The sequence below is a fragment of the Haliotis cracherodii genome, unplaced genomic scaffold (genome assembly GCF_022045235.1).
Source record: "Haliotis cracherodii isolate W230 unplaced genomic scaffold, xgHalCrac1.p SCAF_2, whole genome shotgun sequence".
NCBI lineage: Eukaryota > Metazoa > Mollusca > Gastropoda > Lepetellida > Haliotidae > Haliotis > Haliotis cracherodii.
In genome coordinates this window covers 56,366,333-56,393,167 of record NW_027266275.1, presented here as the reverse complement: position 1 = coordinate 56,393,167, position 26,835 = coordinate 56,366,333, and the positions used below count along the sequence as shown (strand labels likewise).

The 26,835-nt window shown below is 40.0% G+C and overlaps 1 long non-coding RNA gene across 1 annotated transcript; it reads right to left on the bottom strand.

Annotated features, from left to right (window-relative positions):
- Positions 1 to 8,901: 8,901 nt before the first annotated feature.
- LOC139469314 (uncharacterized) lies at positions 8,902 to 11,401 on the bottom strand. Its single transcript, XR_011653724.1, has 3 exons — positions 11,376 to 11,401; positions 10,205 to 10,391; positions 8,902 to 9,600 (listed from the first exon to the last, which is right to left on the bottom strand). It is a non-coding gene; the product is annotated as an uncharacterized lncRNA (long non-coding RNA).
- Positions 11,402 to 26,835: the final 15,434 nt, after the last annotated feature.

Genomic DNA, 26,835 nt, shown 5'->3' with positions numbered 1-26,835 from the left:
GCGATGAAGACAAAGGTTTGAATCCCACAGTTTAAGCAAACACCCGTCATGTAAACTATAGATATGTGTATAAGATAGGCGTGAGTGAGTGAGTTGGGTTTAACGCCGCTTTTAACAGTATTCCAGTTATATCACGGCGTGTCAGCTTAATGTGGGTGGAAAGCCCGAAGTGATGTAGGTCTCAGACGTTTACCATTTCGCTGAAACCCCCGAACACGGGTATGGTGCAGACAAACCTAAAAACATGATTCGAACCCACAATCGTAGGTTTCTGGCGTGCCCAAGGGACGCAACTCTGCACAGCGAATAGCGGCGCTTTAGAAGACTGGGCCACCCGTGACCCCAGAACATACATTCGCTACATTTTGTTATGCCAACTAATTAACTAGCGTCCATTCCACGACAATATTAACATGTGACAAAGATGCATGAATGTATTCTTGATACACACATGCAGTGTATATATTGAATAGTGAATTTACTTTTGTTTCAGTTGAAAATATGAAAATATTGTAATCAAAATATATGAAATTCTTCAACAGCTGAACAAATAATATAATAAGTTTCGATTACATGACTAGCACCGGTGCAGTGGGTTCAAATCACCCTGGGTGATCTCAGCCTCTCAGAGATTGAGTTGAGCCTCCAACACCGGCTTACGTTTGTACACGTAGGATATGTGTGCCTCGTATCTGCCGACGTCACGCAATACTGCTAAAATCAGACGCATTTACTCGTCACATGGTACAGACTTGCCTGACAGTGGTAACAAGATCTATACCGAAACGTCGCCTTTACAGTAATTAAAGAAGTTGTTATTCATAAATTGTGTCTACTTTGTCGTCACATGGCGTACATATATTGCCTCACTTCTGATATTTCGAATTAATCATTCTTTCCCTTCTTTCCCACATGGGGTGATTTTTCCCATTACCGCATATACTATTTGGTGTATGTGCTAATCAAGAGAATGGACATCGACCATTTTTCAATCAAGTGTCTATTACAACGAACCGTTAATGTTAAAAGACAGATCGGTCTTAATACTAGGCTCGAATGGCGGCCAGATATTACTCAAATGGTCGTCAATCCAATAAATGATGAGTGTGGGGACACTTAAGGACGTGATAAGCAATTAAGTGCAACAACAATTATACACTAACTATTACCCATTCACATGCACGTGACGAGGTATCATTTCTCGTTCCTATATACACGGGCGGTGGGGTGGTCTAGTTGTTAAAGCGTTCACACGTCACGCCGAAGACCCGGGTTCGATTCACCAATTTGATACAATATGTGAAACCCTTTTCTGGTGTCCCTCGGCGTGATATTACTAGAATATTGCTAAAAGCGGCGTAAAACCATACTCACTGACTCCTATATACATGTATGTACTTGGATGAGGGCCCTGTGTATCTCTCATAATACAGTTGACATATTATACCAGGGATAATCGAGGCTGAAAATCGAAATATGAAACCTGTATATCTTTAATACCAGTTGCAAAGATGCAGCACTGAGCTTTGTCTAGGTCATTTACCATGCCATAAGCCTTACGTGGTATACCCTCTCCTGGCATACGTTTACTCCAATGTTTACTGTATTTTAGGAGAGATTCATTACACAGTGGAAGTCTTCACTGATGGAATATGGCAACTCTACTTTCAAAGAGCGCTTGTATTACCATGATAAAGTACTCTTCAGTTACAGTATAGTTTAGACCCAAGTGGGTTTTCTGGGTTAGAAGAGTTCCAAGTAACCTGCTCTGATCGCAAGGATCACTTTAAGGATCGGGTAACCAGTATCGGTGACGTGGTTGATTGCGTGTCATCGTGCCAAGACTAAGTGGATCGTTGATCTTAATATCGATCCCTGGCTTGTCTGGTCCAGACATTAACAAGAAAGAAATATCATTCTTTTGATACCCTCTTACCTCCTATCTGTATTGAATTATCTGCTTGATATCAAATCGCAAACATCATATCAATTACTTTGTTGACACAAACATGATTTAGCGTTTCCAAAATTGTTTTCATTATTATGTAATATAATTCATAACTTCAATTTCTTTACATTGCTGTTTTAACATATCCCCCAAAATATCCCCCAAATACCTAAAGGCACAGGGTCCGTTACATTAGTGAGATTTAGAGCTGTTATGAAAGGAGAGTGTTACTGTAGTTTTGCGATGCTTTTCACCCAGTATGAACTTCACTTATTGTACCCTTTTGGGGATCCAAACAATGTCGTCACTGTGACGAACGAACGCTTTCACCACTTGGCTACTCCTCCACCCTATTGTCCTACTGTAAACGTTAAAGAAGACTGGAACTGTTACCAGTGACAGTATATCTCGCAGGCAATATTGCTCTGTTCCTTATCAGACGGACGATAGAAGCTTTGACTTGCCGTTGAAACTGGCAGACACACCAATGAAGACATATTATATATGTCAAATGTTTCGGGGTGATTCTTATATTGAAACCCAGAAGTCGGTTCATACAGAAGTTTATTGTGACATCAATAAATGACCACACAAGATCAATGAATAATTCACAAATTACATTGAAACTCGGAGTTGTAGATTTAAAATCACAAAGGCAAAACAATGTTCGAAATAGTGCAAGCAGCAATAAATAAAACAACTCCTATAATATATGCAAGTGCACTAACAGATGCCCAAAGTTTGTCACTGTCATGAAAGACGCTCCGTTCTTGAATCCACAACAGGGTTGGAAGCTGACAATAAACTCGGTGTTTGCATTCAGGTATCCAGTCAACACTTGGCAAGTAGAAAAGAAGCAACCCCATTGGTCTCTCTTTCATTGGTAGAGCCAGCCTTCAAGAAACTCACCCATCCCGACATTTCTCAAACGATCAAGCTTCCCATGTTTGTCAACAAGCAAGAGAGGTAACTCTAAATCACACTTCCTGTCACAATCTGCCTCCTACAAAACTCGTCATTTGACGTTTACAGTCATTGCTGCCCTCCAAATGAAAGTACCACAATCTTTACTGCCACATAACAATAAACGTGTGCGGACTCAATAAGCTCAAACCTTATAAATGTACCAAACATGATTACGACATAATGAAATATGTGGGATGAATAGAGATGCCGGAATACAATAATTGATTGCAGACACATGTTTATTGACAATGGAACATATCAAATGTTTCAAAGATTATTTTTTAGATGAATCAAATAACCACGGTTTGAGAGCACCGTTGTAAACATGTTTCATGTATTTTTTGTAAGCTTGATCGTGAAATAAGCATCCATTTTGGGTTTTTGGCCTTGTTCATTAACACATTTCTACCCCAGACTCATCAAAGTTAGGTAAATGCCGGTAACAATCATTTATCTTGACTATCAGAAGCACTATCCTGGTTTCTACCATGTCCCACTTCTAACTGTTTTAATCTGAACTCATGTTCTAACCTTCTTTCCTCTCTTTGAGCCTCAAGTTCTAACCCCCTTTGCTCTAATTCTAGTTTTCTGAACTTTAACTGTTCTGCAAAGGAGAGACCTGCGCCATTTGCAGAAAATTTCAACTTCATTCAATTTTTCCTCCACCTCGTTAGGATCCGACCATAACTCTGGAATTAACTCATCTCTAGTTTGCCGATGCTTACGCTAGATTGCTAATCGACTTGATAATTAGAAGCCATCCGATCCTGAAACTCCTCCAATAATTCTTCCTGAGAAGCCTTCCTAATCATGGCTACGGAAGGGTTACCTGATTCTGCAATTTTGCGAACTGCGAACCACAAATACTGCCATACAATTGAGACGCAAATTCAACCACTACAAACCGGGGTTTTGGCTAAAGAACAATAATTCATAAACTGGAGCTGTCCCGTACTAGCCCCTTTGTAACACTTGTCCTGTCAAGGAGCTGTGCTCCTGAGACCACGGTCCATAGTCGAGAAGGAAGCCTTAGGCTTGGTGCTAGACCTGACAGCCTCCGTGGTCTAGTGGTAGAGCGTCCGCCCGGAGAGCGGGAGGTCCGGGGTTCGATATCCGACCGCGTCATACCAAAAGACGTTAAAAGATGGTACTTGTTGTTACATTTTCTGGCGCTCGGCATGGAGGAGCTAAAACAAGGACTTGTCGGCTCGGAGTCAGTATACTGTGTCTGAGTGGGGTATTCAGGTTAAACTGCGGCATGGTACGTATCTCAGTGAGCTAGCACTATAAATCGGCATCAGTCCGTAATAGTAATACAAACAGCCACACAACCACGCGCGTACATGCACGTCGCTGTATAAGTGCAATAATCCTGGACGCGACGTTAACCCCTATTTCACCTCACCTCATCCAGTGCTGTTCCTGGACCATAGTGATCTGACGTTCATACATCGTATGAAATGTACCAATCAGCGTGTGTTGTGATGAAGCGTAATGCTCCAGGAGTACAATCTGAAGATGAAGCATCTCAAAGGAACAGACAATGTGCTGGCTGACTCTCTGTCTCGGATTTACATCCGTGGGTATGAACTATACATTATCCAGTTGAACGATGTCGTTCATTAACATTCCAATGACCATGCGGATTTATTTCAATGTATATATTTTTCACTTGTTGTACAGAAAATTTATACATGTATCTTTACGGAGACAATTTTCGTAAAATTGACTGTGGGGTGGGGTTGGGGGGTCGTATCACCGGTCGTAAAATCAGTTTAGCCACGGTCTAGTCATGGTCTCTCTTAGTTGTCCGGCTTCCGTCAACATACAGCAAAGTCCTGCTGTCATCGTTGTCTAATATATGGTTTAGATCGTACGCCAGTGTTTCCCATGTACTGTGCAACAGCTCTTCCGTTCAAATGTTTCTCCCATGGAAGCGACAGATAGACGAATGATTTTGACGGAATCAGTCGTTCGGAATACACCGTGTTAACGTTTTCGAGGTTGCGTGATTAGAAAACACATTCCGTCTGTCACTTTCATCACCTGGTAAGTGACTCTTGGTCGGATGAAAGGTCGTTCTGACGTGACCCGTAACGGGATGTCCTCAGATCTTTGTTTAGCGATAGCGAGAACTAAGATCTGATTTTATTGAGATTACGAGTCTCGTATAAAAGTCCTGGAAATTATGTGTTTTCACCACCACGTTCAGCTGACTGTTTACGGGTCAGATCAAAACTTAGGTAAGTAAGTGGATATGGGGCAGTTTTCTCTCTGGTACTGACTTACTCTGGTGGTAGTGAGCTAAAACCGATGAGCTAGGCTTTTTCTATTTCGTACCCCGTTTTTCAAGTAATCCGTGGCTAACCAAGTTTATGATTGCCTAGTTTATATCAAGTACCCATTTACGATTGGAGTCGAGTTATTGTTTGGTCAAGTGCTTTTTAATGATTGTGAGTCCAGATACTCTTTAGGTCACGTACCTTGTAACTTGGGGAAGTCTAGTATTTCCTTGGCCAGTCAAATAACTGAGACTTTAGTCTATAAGACTAGTTTGCTATTCAGGCGTTTTTCGTCTAATTCATTGTCCAAGAGACTTGCCTCAGTGTTTAATTCTCCCTATCTGACCACATTGAGGTTATTCACTCGTACAGTGTTGAGTTAATTAATTGGCTTGGAATCGAAAAGTCACCATATTATTAGCTTCTGAAGACGATAGCTCCCAAAGTATGGCTTCGATAGTTTTCATCTATGTGTATCTACATGAATGGCTTGAGATGGGTTTATTGTTTGAGGTGAGTGTATAGTTTTATAGGGGTATTTGCAGTGAACTTTGTTGAATTCGTCCTTGAACGAGAGTTTACCTCCTTCCAACCCTTTCCTTGTGTATAGTCATGACACAGGATGCGACTAAATATCGTGCAGCTGGTAATGTTTTCGTTAAAAGCCCCTGTGCTCAACTTCACACGTATGTCTAGCATATACCTTTCACAAAATCAGAAAGAAATTCATTTTTAGACATAGTTTTATTCTCAAAACGACATGTCTAGTAATTACTCGTACATTCACAAACATAAGTTTGTTTGTTTTTCAAATATATTAGTTAGTCCCTAATTATAAAATGCAGGAAAATTAATATTTATTCTCAGATATTGAATGGAAGCTATTGGAAGATTTCCGGAAATAAAAGATCCGGAAACGACTAACGGTACTGTCGAAACACGCTTGTGGCCCTTGAATAATCGGGACTGGGCCAAACACAACAACGGTCTATTGTTTGAGGGAGCTTGGTTTAATCCTTAATGCAATCAAGAAAGGACTTTCTATATTTTCACAGAAAGAATATGAGACAAGAGGAATTAATACCACGTGGATTCTCAAAGGATTTGCTTGCCTTTTTACAATCTCAGAAAGGAAACAGATTCAATTCTGTCAAAATATTTGATTTTTCAACTTTTTACGCGGCGGGCGGCCACTATCGCACATGACAAACTTAAGGACAAACTTAATTTCCTCATCCTCCATGGGGCTTTATTACCAAACGTGATGACCATGATTGTATATCTATCTTCGGAGATTCAGGCCAATATGTCAAAAATGAATGTAAAATTCATCTGAAGTTTACTGAGAAAACAATATGTGAAATGCTTGAAATCCTCATTGATAACATCTGTAAAATTTGGGGAAAAGACATATAGGCAAGAGGAAGGCATTCACATCGGCACCAAATGCGTTCGACTTCTTGCTGTACCGTTTCTTTATGCCTATGAATCAGAATCTGTGCTCGAATACAAGGTTAATTTGGCCAAAACTTTAGCTTCGGGTATATCGACGATCTAATATCATTCAATTCCCATCAAACAGCCAGTTCCTTTCCACTGATAAAGGAGACCGCTTCTTGTGTTGCATATTGAGATCTATGCATAAAGATTTAATGACAAAACACTATATGACAAGAGGGATGATTTTAACTTTTCATTAGTCAACTTTCCCTTTATGTCGATGTCATCGATCCCAATTGCGTTGATCGATGCTCATGATATTAATCACTGGATTGTCTTGTCAAGAATTGTTCAGTCAGAAGGCGACCTCTTAAACACTTAACGCAACAACAACCATAAATATACAGTATTGATAAACTAACGATGACAATCGGAGAGCTTTGAATATCGATGTTAAGTTTCAAATCAAGTTTGTTTTAAATTTCTATGCAATTGAAAATTGAAAGAACTGTAGTTGGATTTTATTACGTCTCTTCAGCAATCACTCATTCCTGCAACAGTTTATAAAACTAAAGTGTAAAATTAAATTGGTTCGGCGAAGACCAGGGTAAGAAATTAATTTGCAACCACGTGACCCTTTCCATGTTTGAAATGTTGTAAATTTGAACCGAAAAAATAAAAAGATTATAGTCCAAAAAGATCATGGGAAAATAAAGTTTAAATTTTTTAATGTTTTGAATCAAATTGTATTTAAAAAACAAATGCATGAGAAATATTCTTTGAGTGCTGACTAAGCGCCAGTAAATTATTTTTTGGGGGATATGATGTCGCTAACTTAAGACATTTTCAATTGAAAAGCAAACATGTCAAAAAATATACTGAGGTATAGTTTCTTTGCCCCTCTGTTTAGGTCATGGTATATTCGGTAAGAAAACAAGTGGCGTGTTTGAAATAAGTGAAAGTTGGGTTTAACGCCGCTTTGAACAACATTCCATCGGGGCGTGACAGCTTTGATGTGGAGGAAACCCAAAGTCTAAGAGGTTTACCACTTTGGGAAATCCACGAACACGGGAAACCTAGAAACAACGCGAACCGGAATTCGAACCCACTGTCATAGGTGCCCGTTGGAGGCAACTTTGGTCTCGAAGTACGGTTAACTCAATACACTTTCAATGGACGATATATTTTCGATTGTGTTGGCGAGAACTCACTGTACAAACATATAAGCTAGCCAAGCCATGGTATTTTAAACACAAAATCCAATGTCTTCTTTTGGCGGGAAGTATTAAAATGACGTCAGCAGATACGAGGCTCGCTTGATGTCCTCTGTCGACACAGCGTTTTACATACAGCACAAAGAGTTAGTGAGTGAGTATAACGCTGCTTTAAACAGCATTTCAGTTATATCCCCGTGTGTCAGCTTAATGTGGAGGACACCGAGAATAGGTGCAGATCTTATACGATTAGGTCTTTGGTGAAAACCAAGAGCCCAAAAAATTGCCGACAAACCTAGAATCAGGGCGAATCTGCGATTCTAACCCAAGAGCATTGGCTTCTGGTTACACACAACCAAATGTTTTCCCATAGACTTCTATAGTAACGTTATGTCTTTTTAAAAAATAACTAGGCATTCAACAGCCATTACATTTACATATATGCACAGTCTGGCCTTAAAGCTGCAATAAAAACACAAATTTTGGCTAGGTTAGTCAGCTCCTTTTCCGAGTACAGGAAGCTGAACACACCAACCCCAGTTCCGCACCAAATGTCGCCTACTTGAAAATATCTGTGCTCACATAAAGCACAAGTCATCTTGTTAAAAAAGTCAGCACCAAATATTGAAAAATATGGGCAGTTTTAATTGCTGGATGGATGTACATTTAAAAGACGTAAAAATCTTACACAATATCATCCAATCACAGCCTGCAGATGTCTCTTGATCTGCACTGAAGGCTCCCTACGAAAACCGCACTGTCACAACCAGTTCTGATTTGGTGTAGTAGAACCTGTAGACACAACTGTCTAAAACTGCACTTGTCAAATTTGTGATGTATTTATTGTAAATATATGTAGCTTCTTAGAAACAAATGGAAATTGGCTCAAGTTCAATACTTTTTCCTATCTGACAGGTCTATATGACACCAGTATACACACATCTGATGCACCAAAAGAGCTGTGAGGGTTAAATTATTTAGATTTTGTCAACTCATTACAAAATACACTTCTGTATTAATAAAGAATTTTCTATGACAGTACACAGGCCTTTATTGTTTATTCTTGTTTCACACAAGGAGGGTCTCACAGGTCAATTCCATGGTTGCCAGACGTGGCTTCGAACATATCACCCCAAAAGTATCTTTTCGACCCCGTATGATAGACAATACTGGGAAATTCAAAACAAATTAGGCATTTAATTTTAAATTTATTAATGGTGAGTTGTTTGCTGATCTGTGCTGATGACAACTGAGGATAGCAAAGTCTGATACATATCATGGAATTTGGTTGTGACACTAATGAGCTTAAGTCATAAAAGAGGCTGGACTCAGTGAGCTTGCTGGAACTGGTACCCCTGCATTGTTTACATAGGCCAATATATAAATGACAGGTCCATATTTGGTATTTTAACTATGGGAGGGCAAGAACCAATGTTGATGCTTTCATTCCAAAGAAAAATTCATAGTGTCAGCATCTTGGACCAACTTTGGAAACATGGGGAGATATCGAAAGAAAGTGAAAACATCTTTTAATGCGGGACATAAAGCTTGGAATTCAGGCAAAAAATTCACCAGTGAAAAGCAAAGCAACTTTAAAGTGCCAAAAACTGTCAGGTTGACAACTGAGCTCAATAAGAAAGTGTGCAGTGTAGGGGTGGCTGGTGTCCAGCAAGTTCAAACACTGACAAGTGAACCGTACCGTCTGTTAAGGCCAAGAAAGGAAAACACCCCTGAGGAGGATAAGAGTTCCCTGAAAACAAAAAGTGAAAGGTAATAACACTTTAATCTATTTATTCCTTTGGTCCAGACTTTGAAATACTTGCAGGGAATACAAAATGCTCACTGTTAAATGATATAGGTGGATAAACTTACCAAGTTTAAGTATTTGTCCTTTAATGAGTCCACTTCATAAACGATTAATATTATGGACAGTTTTCAGTTATTAGAAACAGCAAGGGGTCAAATTCTCATACATATATGAGTGGTTTGTTCAATACCATGTAAAAAACAGTGTTGTTACACCCTAATTAAGGGCTTGAGGGGGATAGAAATAGAACATGCATTTGATCTGCCAGGGGAGATAATTCAGAAATGTCGAACACTACTACATACTTAAAAGGCTTATTTAGAAGTTTCCAAAGTAGTCAATGGGTTTTTTTTTAATCTGCAGGGCTACTGCTGATGTTTACCACTTGTTGCATGTTGGAGAGACTGACAAGTTGTACAATGAGGCATTCCGCCAGCACGCCAAGACTTCGCCCATGTGTAAGGGGGACATTGTCATGGACATAGACAATGAACAGCAGTGGGGACTTAACTGGATAGAGAGAATTAAATGCACTGACTGTACATACCTGTCAGAGTACCATAAACTGTACAAGGAGGTAGAGGGTAGTGGAATGAGAAGGGGACGTCGATCTTCCACTGCCAATACTGGACTTCAGATAGGCCTCTCAAAATGTCCCATTGGAAGTGAGAGTTTCCGTGTCCTGTGCATGAGTGCCGATATACCTCCACCATCCCATTCAGGGATGCAGAAAGCTGCAAACAGAGTTTGTGATAACATAACATCTCAGAATACAAAGGACATGAGAGCCAGGAGGGCGGAAATAAGGGAAATAAATAAATACAGGGGAACAAATTTAAATAACATAAGTTTATCAACTGATGCAATGTACAACAATCCACTTTGTTCAGGTGTTGGGAAAACCCCTTTTCAGCCAGCCACTCAAGTAACCTATGTGGCCACTGAGAATCAAACTAGTGACCATCAAATTTTGGCTTTAACCACAAAATCAAAGCTTTGTTCAAAGCACAGTTTAGTTGACAACATTTCTTGTGTAAACAACCCAGACTGCACATCTGATTTGCACATGTCAGAATCAATTGGTAATGAAAAACAGTTAGCTGCAGAGTGTTTCAGGGACTTAAAGAAAGACCAAATTGAGGTAGAATTTTTGACAACAGATGCTGACAGTGCAGCTCACACAGCTCTCACTGAAATGTATGAAGCAGGTGAAATGGATGTTTCCCCACAAACTTTTCTCGATACACGGCATCTCTCGGCCAGCCATAGAAAGTTTATTAAAAATTCTAAATTTGTTGTGGATATGATGCCTGCTAGAACCAAAAAAGACAAACAAAATTTGGCAAATACATTTTCTTTAGACTGTGCATCCAGATGTGCAGCTGAGTTCTCAGCTGCTTACTCAAGTCATGCAGGTAACCTGCCAAAGTTGAAGAAATCTCTTTCATATACATCTGATGCTATTGCAAACTGTTACATGGGTGATCACAGAAAATGTAGAAGGCAATCATTTGTTTGCAAGGGGGAGAAGCAAAATTGGCTATTGCAAAGTAAATATTTAGATAAAAACTTCAAAATTAGTCACAATGAAACTAACTTTCAAAATTTGAGAAAATGCACTGACTTTCGTCTCGGCCCTAAAATGATCGAAAAGACCCAATTCAACCTCAATAGTCAAAAGTGTGAGGCAACAAACAAGGCATTGCGCCGGTCATTACCTCGCGATACCACCTTTGCACGTAACTTCCAAGGTAGAGCCCACAGTGCTGTTCATAGCGTCAACTGCCAGAGTCCGGTAAAGTCGATTCGTCAACTTCGATCAGGGCTTGGCTGTGCTGTCACTGCAAAAGGAAAAATAGATGATGAGATAAGCAAAAGCCATAATAAAGTACTTAAAGCTAAAACATACAAGAAATCACAGAAAAGTAAGGACCGCCGTGCAAGGAAAAAGTTAGAACTATTCAAACTCCATCATTGTAGAAAAATTCATTATTCGAAAGACATGTTATTGAAAAGAAATGCATATTTGAGAAATTTACACCCAAAATAGGATAATCCATATTTAAAAATGGCCCAAAACAGAAATATCTAATTATCAGATACATAACTTACACCAAACAGTAGGGTTTATGACTTTTGGTGCACAAGCCCTGTTGTCGACAGTGAAGTCTCTCCATGTTAATTTCATGGGACTCTAGTATCAAATGCTCAACATTCACACAAGAGGTGTTATGACAGAGATGGCTCACTTCAACTTTGTTGCCAAAGTTGTCAGTTTTGCCAAAACCATCTGGAAGGCATTTATGCACAATGCAGAGTGCTATTCTGTGAGCTCTCTCCTCTGTCCGCGCTTTCGACGGCCACAAAAAGAAGCAACGACCATAGCCCTGCTTATCACGGCAGCCCAACCATTCCTTACAACCCAATTCCCCACTCGCTTCACCCATTTTGCGTTCAAATTTGCCTCTACAATTATCCCAAAAGGTCTCCATGGCAATAGATATACAGAAAAACATGTAAATTAGGAAATGCTGAAATATGCACTTACCCTACAGGTTACACACAACCAAATGTTTTCCCATAGACTTCTATAGTAACGTTATGTCTTTTTAAAAAATAACTAGGCATTCAACAGCCATTACATTTACATATATGCACAGTCTGGCCTTAAAGCTGCAATAAAAACACAAATTTTGGCTAGGTTAGTCAGCTCCTTTTCCGAGTACAGGAAGCTGAACACACCAACCCCAGTTCCGCACCAAATGTCGCCTACTTGAAAATATCTGTGCTCACATAAAGCACAAGTCATCTTGTTAAAAAAGTCAGCACCAAATATTGAAAAATATGGGCAGTTTTAATTGCTGGATGGATGTACATTTAAAAGACGTAAAAATCTTACACAATATCATCCAATCACAGCCTGCAGATGTCTCTTGATCTGCACTGAAGGCTCCCTACGAAAACCGCACTGTCACAACCAGTTCTGATTTGGTGTAGTAGAACCTTCTGGCATGCCTGGAGGACGCAACTCTGCACAACGAAATACAGTGTTAGACGATTGGGTTCATGACAAGACGGAGAAACGAAGGGAAGACTAAGCATATAGGGTTCTCTTGTCCGCGCTACATGGCTAAGTCGATCCATGACAGGTAAGTGTTTCAAAATGCCATGTGTAATGCATTCGTGGATATTTTGTTTTTACCTACGCACTGATGCCTACCTGAAAGAGTTATAAAACGTTCTGAATCTGTGCTGTTTTCAACGACACCGCGGAAGCTATATTTGACCCTCCGTCAATACCCGGTTGACATGTGCAGTGATCCTAGCGACCCGTGAAGATCCGGGTAGAAAAGGTCTTCAGCAACCCATACTTGTCGTAAAAGGCGACTATGCTTGTCGTAAAAGGCGACTAACGGAAACGGGTGGTTAGGCTCGCTGACTTGGCTGATGCACGTCATCGATCCCAATAGCGTGGATCGATGCTCATGATATCAATCACTGGATTGTCTTGTCAAGAATTGATTATTTACAGGCCACCGTCATATAGCTGGAATATTGCTGAGTGCGATGTTAAACAACAAACCAACCAAAATAGACCCAAGCAGAGCCCATGAAGGTACGCGTTATATTAACACCGACAGTCCAACCCGCCTACCCCAAACACACTTGGACACGTCGCTATATAAGTGTAACAATCTTGAACGCGACGTTATATCCATTTCACTTCACCTCGCCTCACCTCACCTCACCTCACCTCACCAAACACTCTTGGAAAGATAGTAATAGGTTAACAATAGCCTCTATCCTTAATCACAATCTTTAGACTTTAAAGAGTAGCAATTCAAATGTTAACTGCCCTTTGAACGGAAAAACGGTATTCATAGTTACTTTTTAGACGAATAAATACTCATTTCTTTTTATGCTTACCTAAAAAAATTTTACTTATAATATTCTATAAAGATCAAAGCTTAAAAAAATGATCAGGGTTTATTGTCCAGCTCTTTAAAATACTTGGAAAACATTGTCATCTTGGCTATCTCTCTATAATATATGACATTGTAATGTTCCCACACTCTGCTTGCTTTTTTAGTAATAAACCGAAACCGAACATAATTAAATGCGCGAGAGGATTTCGTTAGTCGTGTAACTCGCCGAACAACCGTGTACGAAACCCCGTTTGTCAATACGGGCAAGATGTATTTATTGCCTGGCGAGTAAAAGATAAGTTTTTGTAGCAACGGCAAAGAAAAGTTGATTACCGACATGCTGGAGAAGAAAAAAACAACGGTTCGCGAAGCCCTTCATAGCGGCCTTTATACCTACTCTTATCGCGTACACACATAAACACTTCGCGGTTGAATCAAATGAACAGTGTAAGGTGACTCAGTACGAAAGTGTTTAAAAGAAGCTTACACGTCGAATTTCTCGTCTCCTTGCATTATGTTTCATTTTGGATGGTGAAACTGATCATGAGACTCAAGACTGACTAGTAATGTTTCATAGGGGACAGAGGTAGCCTTGTCGTCTGAGGCACCGCAATACGCTGTGCAGAGATGCGTCCCTTGGGCACGCCAGAAGCTCATGATCGTCGGTTCGAATCTCAGTTCGCACATATTCAGTTTCTAAGAACCACACCCGTGCTCATGGGTTCCACAAAAATGGAAGCGCCTGGGACCTGTATCACTTCGGGCATTCCTCCAACATTAAAATGACACACCGTGATATAATTGGAACTCTGAAAAAAGTGGCGTAAAACCCGACTCACTTATTTAATCCTGATGTTTAATAACTGGACACTGGGCCTCCAGTGGTTTTCTTAGCCTCACGTGCACATGGCTGTGTGTAATTGCATCCCTTGGAAGTAAAAGGATTTGATGGTCGTGGTTCGAATCCCTGATTCGCCCTGATTATGAACCGTGACCATTTCAACAACGTGGTTCCGCTCTCCGATCTGCATCAGTTTGGAATTTTCTCCCACGCCGTGATAACTAAACCACTGTTCAAAGCGCCGTTGAACCCACACACACTTATTGAAATTGTGACTTATGTAATTTTGAACACGATGCCATGAAACTATGTTTCTGACATTGTGGCATAATCCTCCAATACGAAGAGACAGAATCCTTCCAAGCGAATGCGTAGCATCCATTATTTGGTATGGCCCTTGTTATAGCCCCGAGTCGGATGTGCAGTCGGGAAAGACGAGCAAATCAGCACTCTTGATATTGATTCTCTTTGTACAAGACCGTTTCACTCGGAATAGGGATTAAATCTGACAATTAATATTTAAACACCATACTGCCTAAGGTAAATCAGTTGCTTCAGTAACTGGATGGGTTTGCATTAACTCAACCAGAAATGTCCCGTTTTTCACGATTTTTGTGCATTATTGATATGTAACAAATGATATATGTCGCGTTGTTGTGACAAGAAATCTTTAAAATGATACTGTTAATATTATATTAAAAAAATCAAGAGCGCTATTATTTCTGTATTCCTTGTCGAGAAGATCACTGTCATGTCTATAAGAAAACGTTTGGATTTTTACTCTCGGTCAAAAGAGGTCCTTCGTCAATACATATGCCAGGATTGATTTGTTGAACAATAATGCATTATGTATGTTCCGGTGTCCGTCCACGTTTAGTCCATGTCAAGTTAACCTATTTTATTATGTCCTTCCTTATCAAATGTCACATACAAGTTTGTTGCGTAAGTATGAACAGGTCACACAAAACAAGAGGAAAATCCTCTAAAAAATAATATTATATGTTGAACGATGCTTTTGTAAATTTCTGTTTGATTTAAGTGGAGGTCAGATGTTGAGCGTTCAAAAGGATTTTCGATCTTTTCTCAGAATATACAGCAAACCAAAGGAGTTCTCATTTTTCAGTGGGGCATCTACATCGTGTTTGTTAGGTTCTGGGACCCGTGAAGAGCTTGGATAGAATAGGTCTTCAGCAACCCATGGTGGCGTAAAAGGCGACTATGATTTTCGTAAGAGGCGACTAACGGGATCGGTTGGTCAGGCTCGCTGACTTGGTTGAAGCATATCATCGATCCCAATTGCGTGGATTTGGTGTTAATGGCAACGTTGGCAACAGACGAATGCAGTCAGAGACCATACTCGGAGTGGCAGGCCACGCGTAACCAATAATCGACAAGACAACAGGATTCGAACAACACACCTAGCAACAGTGACTGCAAGAAGCCTCCCGGGCCTTCGACGAATATCTTCACAAACCGTACGTCGTCGCCTCAGATGTGCAGGGCTTGTCGCCAAAAGACCCGTCAGACGTCCCATTTTGACAGGAAATCACCGTCAAGCACGTCCACAGTGGTGCAGACAGCGTCTACGCTGGACGGTCATGCAGTAGGGACAAGTTCTATTCACTGACGTGTCTCGTTTTCACCTCAGCCACACCGATGGACGGATTCGAGTATACCGACGTCGAGGTGAACGTTACGTCAATCATTGTGTCATGGAAGAAGATCTGTTCGAGGGTGGCAGCGTTATGGTATGGGGTGGGATTACTGCAAGACAGAGGACCCGTTTGATAGTGGTAGAGGGAAATCTCAATGGACAGCGCTACCGCGATGAGATCATCGGCCTTGTTGTTCTACCGTTTTTGCGTCGTCATGGCTCAGGCATTACCTTTCAACCTGACAACGCCCGGCCTCATATTTCTCGACTTGTTCAGGATTATCTTCAACAAAACAACGTGAATGTCATCCCCTGGCCGGCTCGCTCCTCTGATCTCTCACCTATCGAGCACATGTGGGATGAGAAGGATCGGCGCCTTCGACGTCAACCACGTGTTCCGCAGACACTCCAAGAGCTTCGAAACATGCTCCAGCAGATATGGACAGATATCCCACAGGACTTTGTGCGACGCCTGGTCCATTGTTTCAGATTTGGTAAAAAAACATAACTTTGCATTAAATCTTATTCAATGTCACAGGAACTTTTGTTGTTCAGTATATAAGCTCGCAAAGTCATGGTATTTTAAACACAAAATCCAATGTCTTCTTTTGGCAGAAAGTATTAAACATGATCAAGCACCACTGAATTACATGGTCGTGTTTCCAAGCTTCTTTTCCCTTAAGCATCCGGAACTTAACAGTTATAGCGTAGACAACAACGACAAGAGACAATAGCTGGATGTAAACTCTGAAACTATCCGTTTCTCTTTTAACCAATCTCACAACACGCAACATGTGTAATTCAAACATTTTACAGAGGCACAGTTATAGTAACACTACCTATTTCGGTTACAACTTGATTGCTCGTTCGTGAAATGAGGAACATTACAACGCATTTCCTTAACTCGGAGTCGGCAGGTATATAAAACTCTAAAATAACACATGCGGCGACAGTAATCCGAGAATTGACCACAGAAATAAGAGGAAGACGTAGACAGAGATTTTCTATTCTGAACCTTACTTTTACCCCGTGAGACACGGGTGACCTAGTGGTCTAATTATGTTACTAGGTGTGTCTACACTATACCGGTACTCGTGGGTTACACTGAAGTTTTAAACATCCTGCATCATTTCGGGTTTTCCTACAACATCAAATTAACTGAGGTACTTCCAAAGCGGCGTTAAACCCAGATGGATCATCTACTCACCATCCAGCCACAAGCTAGAACCATCAGGAGCAGTGTACCACATTCCGTGCACTTACTTACTTACTTTGGAGATTTAACGTGCGCTTTCCGACTGATGCGTATTTCGCACACGGGCCCGGCCAGGCCATTTAATGTGTTTCCGAAAGGGGCGAAAGTGGTCTGTGCAACCCAAGAGTGGGGTTTAGGGGTTGCTTATATAGAATTTGGGAATTTTGAGGTTTGGAATAGATGCCGATGGGGTTGGGGAGGAGAACTAAGGGAGCTGGGTATGGTGGATGTTTGTTTGTTTATTTGGTAGGTTATTGTGTTTTTAGATGCGTTTTATTAGTTCCGTTTTTATTAAGAATACGCCTAAGGCCTTGAAGTTTTCTAGTTTATTATGTGGGTTTAGTATTGCTTCTAGAGTGAGAGCCTTGTTTAGATTGAAGGTGGTTTTGTAATGCGGTTCGATGTGTTAGGTAGTGTGTGCAGTGGATGAGTGCGTGTTCTGGGGCTTCTGGTTGTTTGCAGTGTGGGCAGTTACCTGTAGTGTGTTTTTGTATTTTTTAGGTGGTTATTTAGGTTGGTGTGTCCTGTTTGGAGTTTAGTGATTACTCTGTCGATTTTTGTTGATGGATGGATAATTTTTGGTTTGGTTAGTGGTTTGCTGAGCACTTTTTTGATTTGGCTGTTTCAGTTTAGATATAGGTTATGCCATTTTTAAGTGATTTTTTGCTTGTTTACACTTTTAATTTCTGATTTTGAGATGGGTAAGTTTAAGCTTATTTCTGGCATTTTGAGGAATAGTTTAGCTGCTTTATCGGCGTTTTCATTACCGTATATTCCTACGTGGGTTATTTGTTTGCCTGCCTTGGTTAGGTCGTTGGAGCTTTTAAGTATTTGATTTATTAATTTAGGTCGGTTTGGGGTATTTTTGTTTTGGAGGGCTTGCAGTCCACTTAGGGAGTCGGTAAGTATTAGGATTTTTTTGGTGGTTTTTGGATTCTTGATTATGGAGGGCTGAGGCCATGCCCATTAGTTCTGCCGTGAATATTGATTGGTTGTTTGGGAGTCGGAAGGATTGTGTGGTTTTAGTTGGTTGTGTGGTATGGACTCCGAAACCTGTGTGTTTGGAGGTCGGATCTGAAGATCCGTCCGTGTAAATGTGATACCAATGTGGCCAATTTTCGTGTATGTATGCTAGTGTGGTGGTTTTAGCTATGTTTGGGTCGGTTTGTTTATTTATTTGGCTAGCTAGTGTTGTGTCTATTTTGGGTATTTTAAGTTTAGGGGTGAAGATATTTGATTGTTTGCAGTTTTGTTTAAGATTTTTAATTTGGTGTTCATTTAGGTAGTTTGTTATTCTTTGGGATATTGGGGTAAGTAAGGGGTGTTTACGAGCTAGAGCTAGGCGTTGAACCAAGGTGGCTCATCTACCCACCATCCAGCCACAAGCTGGAACCATCAGGAGCAGTGTGCCACATTCCGTGCAATTGTGGACAAGCTTACATTGGAGAAACATCTAGGACCCTAAGAACCCGAATAAAAGAACATCAAAGCTCAGTTTCCAAAGATGACTCTAAATCAGCTCTATCAGACCACATCCGTAACAACCCAAGCCACAGCATTCAGTGGGAGCGAGTCACAGCCCTCACCACCAACCTCAAAGACTTCAAAATCAGGAAATTACAAGAAGCCATCAACATCAAAAGATTCCATCCGTCAATCAACCGTGACCAAGGCTATTACATACCCCCGGCGTACCATCAACTCATCAAAGACCCCAATCAGCCATAATCCCGTTGTTTATATTTCTAACTTCATCCTTTGTTTATGTCACTGACTTCACCGATGATTGTCATCACTACCCTTGTGTATATATAACAGGCTTCTCTACTCCAGTATAACACATCAACTCTACTGTATAAACATTGCCTCCTACTTGTATATATACTTAACAACCACACTGTGTATATCACTTGCTTGATAACGGTGTTAAAACATGCACCGAAACGTCGCTCTTAATGAAAACGCCGATAAAGCAGCTAAACTATGCCTCAAAATCCCAGAAATAAGCTTAAACTTACCCATCTCAAAATCAGAAATTAAAAGTGTAAACAAACAAAAAATCACAAAAAAATGGCATAACCTATATCTAAACTCAAATAGCCAAATCAAAAGAGTGCTCAGCAAACCACTAACCAAACCAAAAATTCTCCATCCATCAACAAAAATCGACAGAGTAATCACTAAACTCCAAACAGGACACACCAACCTAAATAACCACCTAAAAAAAATTAAAAAACACACTACAGGTAACTGCCCACACTGCAAACAACCAGAAACCCCAGAACACGCACTCATCCACTGCACACATCTCCTAACACATCGAACCGCATTAAAAACCACCCTCAATCTAAACAAGGCTCTCACTCTAGAAGCAATACTAAACCCACAAAATAAACTAGAAAACTTCAAGGCCTTAGGCGTATTCTTAATCAAAACGGAACTAATAAAACGCATCTAAAACCATAATAACCTACCAAATCAAAATCACATAAACAAACAATCATCCACCATACCCAGCTCCCTTAGTTCTCCTCCCCAACCCCATCGGCATCTATTCCAAATCTCAAAATTCCCAAATTCTATATAAGCAACCCCTAAAGCCCCCTCTTGGGTTGTACAAACCACCCTCGCCCCTTTCGGAAACATATGAAAATGGCCTGGCCGGGCCCGTGTGCGAAATACGCATCAGTCGGAAAGCGCACGTTAAATCTCCAAAGTAAGTAAGTCGCTCTTAATTGTAATAAAGAAGTTGTTCATCCATACATTCTTTTCCTTACTTAGTACTCCAACTTCTAAATGCTTATCAAAGAGGTTACTCACTTGTACCTTGTAGAGGGAGTCCACGGTGATTTTAAGTATAAATCACCACACATACTTCTTTGTGACTTGTGATTAATACTCACTGTAGGGATACTCACGCGTTCGGGTATTGTGCAAACCTAGGATCAAATTAGTGTGACGTTGTAGTAAACTACAGTCAGTTACACGTTGTTTGAACAGAAAATGAATTCAAAATGTTTGGCATCACCAACATTTGCATTATCAATTAAATATAAGAGGCAAAATCATTCCTAACATCAAAAGGAATCTCTTCAAAAAGCTGAGTGTGTTGAATGATTTCGACTTAAGTATACGCATGTGCTTATTAATCACTTTGAAAGCCGTGACAGGGCCTCCAAAGCTGCAATAATCATTAAACAATTTTTTAGCAAGAATTCCATTTAAAGAATACATCAAAGTCTGTAAAATTTTACAAGTGCAGCTGTACTGAAACGTCGCATATAAAAACTAAATCAACGGCTACATTACTACCTATCGCTTTACCGAAATGTTGCATGTAAGGAATAAAGCAAAGTTGTAATTCATATACCGAAATGTCACACTGAAAGAGTAAAGTTAATAAGTTATTCCTGTCTTCACTGATACCAAAACCTCTGAATTACACACACAGATATTGAAACAATACCAACAAGAAATAAATATTTGCAGTATCAAACAGATCGTATTTATGTCGTTTATCAAGAATACAACCTCATGAGCTTAATGTACTTTTGCAATCTCATCGGGATTTACTCGCAAAATGGAATGACGTTAAACAAGTCAGGTTCAGTTCAGTTCATAAATATCCCAACTTAGTAACATGTAATAGCTGAATCTAAGACGGCGAAACGTGTTATATTCGGACCAGTGGCAGACCAGTGGCAATAATGACATCCACGTGGGTGGGTGTCCGTGCAGTTAGTCGCCCTGACCTTACCTTAATGTTACGTGTGTGAGCTCATTATTGTAACGACTGAAAGTGCAATGATTCGAAATCAATTTTTTCTGTTGACATTTTCCCGTGAAATGTTCTTTCATGTGAAAGAGATGCAAATTCCAATGCCATCGAGGCATCTTCACGTCAATGTCAGCATATCAATTAAGAAGGCATGTGATACTTGCTGTGCATTCTTTTTATTTCATGGATACAGTTTGTCATCTCCCTAATGACAGTTGACTGACATCTGTAATCCTGGTGATGGTATAGCCTTCTGGAATAAGCTCCTTGCAACATTTGTCTGGTTCCCCAAACCTTCGTTACAAATAAACCTGACCGAGACCAAACCGCATGGTCCAACAACCTGTGATTGTCTGATTAGACTATCACGTAAGGGGGTTGGGGGCACGGACATCTGTGTCTTCTATGACTCCTCAATCTGCAGCGCTGGGTTGCGGTCTTATGTGAGCCTGAAACCAAGGATCGTGAGTGCAAATTCCGGATTGCCGCAATTATTTTTCTAGGTTTGTCAGCACGATGTCTGTGGCATACATGTCACGAATAATATAAAATTAATGATAGGCATAAATGTTGTAAATAATAAATAGTTAATGAAACGATGGTTCATTGTTATTATCGAAGCGGTGTTTAGATATTAGGCCGACAATTGGTCTGTGTCTGGCCTTCTGAGTTAACTACTAGTATTTAACCCATAACGAAAAATGTAAATCAAGTTGTTCACTGAAATGTAATAATTATACCTAAATTATCATTCAGTGACTAAATGGGAATTGAATGCTGTAAATTGAACACAAAATTATTTGCAAATTACATAAATAATGAATTTGAAATATATTCAAATACAAGATCCGACGGTAATAATTAGAAAACTATCTCAAACTGTTTAGTTTAAAATTGAAAAACAAAAAATTGGAATTAATTTATTTGAAATCGAATGATAATGTAAATTTCGTTATCTGAACACCAGGTAACCTCCTCATGAACGTTTACATTAATTTGTATATGAAGTGTGAGAAAGAAATTATATTCTACAATAATACTGTTTGAGATTGTCAGTAACACTGCTATTACTGACACGTGGTCTCGTCCGGTAGTAAGATCATCTATTTTGGTAACAAATTTCAAGATTAATTTATTTCATTTACACCTCGTTGAGTTACAAATCCAGCGAAATTTGTCATGTTCTACCAGATTGAACTGACTTCAGTGAAATCAATTGCTTGGTAATTGGATTGTTCGTCTCATATTAAAGCCACTGCATATGTACACATCGGCACTCCTTTAAGAAATGGATATTAAATAAACAGAAAAATATTATCTAACGTACTGAAAAGAAATCCCTAAGCAATACCCCTAAATGTTTGATCGATCTTTGCCTATATATCTACGGCGATGACAGCCTACCTACATTTCCCCAACATCATATCTGGTCGATACATCCCAAATGACATCAATTACTCTAAGATTTCGTTTGGACTATGGTCCTGGCCTTCTATTATCCACCTTCCCTTTAATCTCTTTCTGATATAACCCTAGCCAGACCACAGGGGACCTAGAAGGTAACTATGTTGTTTGAGCTGATAAACGGCTCCATTTGGAGGAAGGCAATCTCTCAGGTTAATCTAACTATTTTGTGTATCTCCTTATCGCGTAGAGCGTAGAGCGGCGTGATAAAATGCAATCTCCCTTTACTTGGGCTTGTCAGTATTATCGAAGGAAACATTCTCGAGGACTGAAACACTGTATCCCCTGTTTGTGAATCATGAGCTTCTGTTTTATTTAATGGTTGTTGCCCGAGGGTTAAAATGAGTGGTGTAATCCTCTCTGGATTTGGTCGTCTTTCGATCTCATTTCGTTTCCGATTTCTTTGTCAATTTTCTTTACTTTTCACCTACATTAAAATTTGGGTTTTGATATCAAAATAAAAACCTTAATTGTGTTGATCTTGCAAGAGAAGATGTGTTCACATGTTTATTTAAAAATGAATTGATAATCAATTCATGTTCACCTGTTTGGAAGGTGAACCCTGGCCGAGTGTCTGATAGCTGATAGATAAATAAATATATTTTACCACAGGAACGAGCCTTGTTTGTGTCTATATACATTTTAATAATGAAAAAAATTAATAAAATCCTTTCAATGTTCGTCAGAAATCTCGTCGATTGTACAATTCCGACCATATTATGAGCACGTGTTCTCGAAAAGGTGAACGTATACTGCCCCACCGTTGGCACCAGTCACAAACACATGCAAATACAAGTCAGTTGTTCACCTGAATTAAATATTTTACCAGTCTGCAATATAACAACTGCGGTCTGTCTGGGGGCGGTGGGGTAAGCCTTCTGGTTATAGAGTTCGCTCGACTCGCCCGGGTTCGACTCCCTACATAGGTACAATTGCTGGAATAGTGCTAAATGCACGTAAAGCGGTATTCACTCACTGTTGCACGAACAACTAATCACGCTGATGGAGTACGATGCCACTCAAACAGTCAAGTTAGTCACTGTAACCACCCGAACCTCATTCGGCGGCCTTCAGCAACCCATGCTTGTCGTAGGAGGTAACTAACGGGATCGGGTGGTCAGGCAAGTTTACTTAGTCGATTATATGACTTTGTCATAATATCCTTATTGCGAGGATCGATACTCATGATGTCTATCTCTGGATTGTCTAGTCCATACTCGATTAAACGATAAACGACCTTTTACGTCGGGAGCGGTGGAGTATTTGAAAAAGCGCATGCTTCCCGCACGGAAGGCATGGGTTCTATTCCCAACATGGGGAAAATGGGTGAAGCTCATTACTGTTGTTCTTATTGTGATATTGCTGATTTCTTGCTTAAAGCGACGTAAAACCATACTCACTTACCGAATATTCCAGCTATATCACGGCCGTAAATGAACGAGCCTGGGCAAAGCAAACCAGTGATAGAAATAATGAGCAACGATGTTCAGTTAACCACCTACCATCCGCTCTCCGGACAGACGCTCTAACCGCCCCGCGACAGAGACAGCACGTATGCACACACACACACACACACACACACACACACACACACACACACACACACACACACACACACCCCACCCCACCCCCACACCCCCACACCCCCACACCCCACCAATTCAAAGGAGACAACGTCACGCTTGTCAAACCTATACACAGTGGTCTTATCATTTTCCAGCGCTTACTTTTAGACTAAATTCATGATATACGACCACTTGGTTTTAAAAAGTGATTCATAAAAAACATGTTTACGATCATATTATAGACTCTGCTTTCAGAGGAGATTTGTTGCGAAATCAGAGAGTTTGTCGCTTTTATTCATATATCATATACAAGATTTGTTATAAACATGATCTGTGTTATTAAACGTTTAATATAGTAATGGAGTAGGAACAATTGAAATTATAGATGACCAAGAAAAAAGTTATGATTTGGGCTGAAAAACTGATTTTCGTTTCATGGTAAATGTGAAACTTACAATCAAGCCAAAGTTTATATCATCTTAATCGATTTTCTGTCTCTAAATTGACACTATTATAGCTATAACGACTTAAATTTCTTATCTACAAACGTAGACGCCCTGAGGTATTAATAATTATAACATAATAGAGTTATATGTTTTCACTTCATAAATGTCACATAATATAATAATATAATAACTAATATCATCATCATCTTGAGAGCACTGCTCTCCCCTAGTTTATGCCGACGGCAGTCCTTCGTGTATCTATTAGCTTGAGTTGACTTCATCGCAAAAGACGAGGCAAGGAAGGCACCCCTTGGCCCGTGAGATAGACATGATCAAAGAAATAAGGAAAACTCTGACTTATACGTTATGTAAATTATAGATATGTGTATAAGACTGACCACATACCTTTGCATAAGCCCTCCGTGGTTAAATCTCCCCTGGTATACGTTAAGTCGACTATTTACTGCATTTTAGGAGAGACTCATTGATAAAAGCGGCGCAAAATCATACTCACTCAGTCAGTCAGACTTCCGTTTCTGATCGCAAGAGGACAATTTAAGGATCGGTGGTCAGTGTCGGTGACGTGGTTGATTGCGTGTCATCGTACCAAGACTAAGAGGGACGTTCATCTTAATATTAATCACTTGATTGTCTGGTCTAGGCATTTAACAAGAAATAAATATCATTCTTTTGATATCCACATACCTCCGATCCGTATTGATATCTGCTTGATATCAAATCTCAAACATCACCGTGATCGGTTTCAATTCCTTTGTGTCAACAAACATTATTTAGTGTTTCCTAAACTGTTTTGATCAATTATCTCAATTTCTTTACATTGTTGTTTTTACAGTCCTGAATATTTAAAAAATACCTAAAACATCAGTGAGATTTAGAGCTGCTTTTGCGCTGCTTTGCCAACATTCCATTCATACCACGCAGAATGAGTTTCACGTATTGTAACCTTTTGGTGAATTCAAACCGTGTCGTCAGTGTGACGAGCGAACGCTTTCACTACTTGGCTACTCCGCCGTACTATGGTCCTACAGTAAATTTTATAGACAATTGGAACTGTTTACAGGGCCTGAATATCTCTCGGGCATTACCTCTCTCTTTAGTGACACATTTTATGTGACAGAGGCTTCAGACTTGCCATTGAAACTGGAAGACACTCCAATGAAGAAAGATCATACATGCAAAATGTTACTAGGTGATGTCAAAATTGAAACACAAAGGTTCGTACAGAACTAAATAGTGAAGACAATAAATCACCACAAAAGATCAGTGATTACAAACAAATTATATTGAAGCTCAGATTTGTAGGTTTACAATCACAAAAAGCATATAATGGGTAAAATATGCGGAAGCTGTAACAAATAACAGGTCCCATAATATTTGTATTATACTTGCATTAAACATAAATAACGTATGATGATAATACTGAGTGTGGTGATATGAGATTGGGTTTAACGTCGCGTCAAAGACTTATATAGTGTGTGGCTGCTTGTACTAGTCCGGACTGTTGCCGATTTATGTATAGTGCTAGCTCACTGAGATGCCATGCTGCAGCTTAACATGAATACCCCACTCAAACGCAGTATGCTGACGCCGTGCCGACCAGTCCTTGTTTTAGCCCCTTAATGCCGAGCGCCAGACAGGGTAACAACAAGTACCATCTTTTAACGTCTTTTGGTATGACGCGGTCGGGGATCGAACCCCGGACCTCCCGCTCTCCGGGCGGACGTTCTACCTCTAGACCACGGAGGCAGTCTGATACTGAGTGAAGGTATAGGGAGGTTACAATCATAATCATATCAGACGCATGTGTGTTGATGTCAATTGTACTCCACAGTCTTAATAGTCACTATTCATACATACAAGTCCAGCAAATGGACGAGTTGTTGGACCAGGCTGTTTGGTCTCGGTGAGGTCTTCCTTTCACAAAAGCTAGGCAAATGTAGCAAGCAGCGTATTGCACAACTACACAACCACCAGGATTGCAGATGTCAGTCAGATGTCATGAGGGAGATGACAAACTTTATTCATGAATTTAAAACATATGTACATCAAGTATCGTATGCTTTCTTAATTAAAATGATGACTGGCATTGCCGTGTTCAAGATGCCAATGTCCCGAGGGTGTTGAAATTGGCACCTCTCTGTCACGAGAAAAAAATACCGAATCAAAACAAAATTAAACCGAAAATTTCAAAAGAAAACAAATACTCCAAAATCATTGCACTTTCAGTC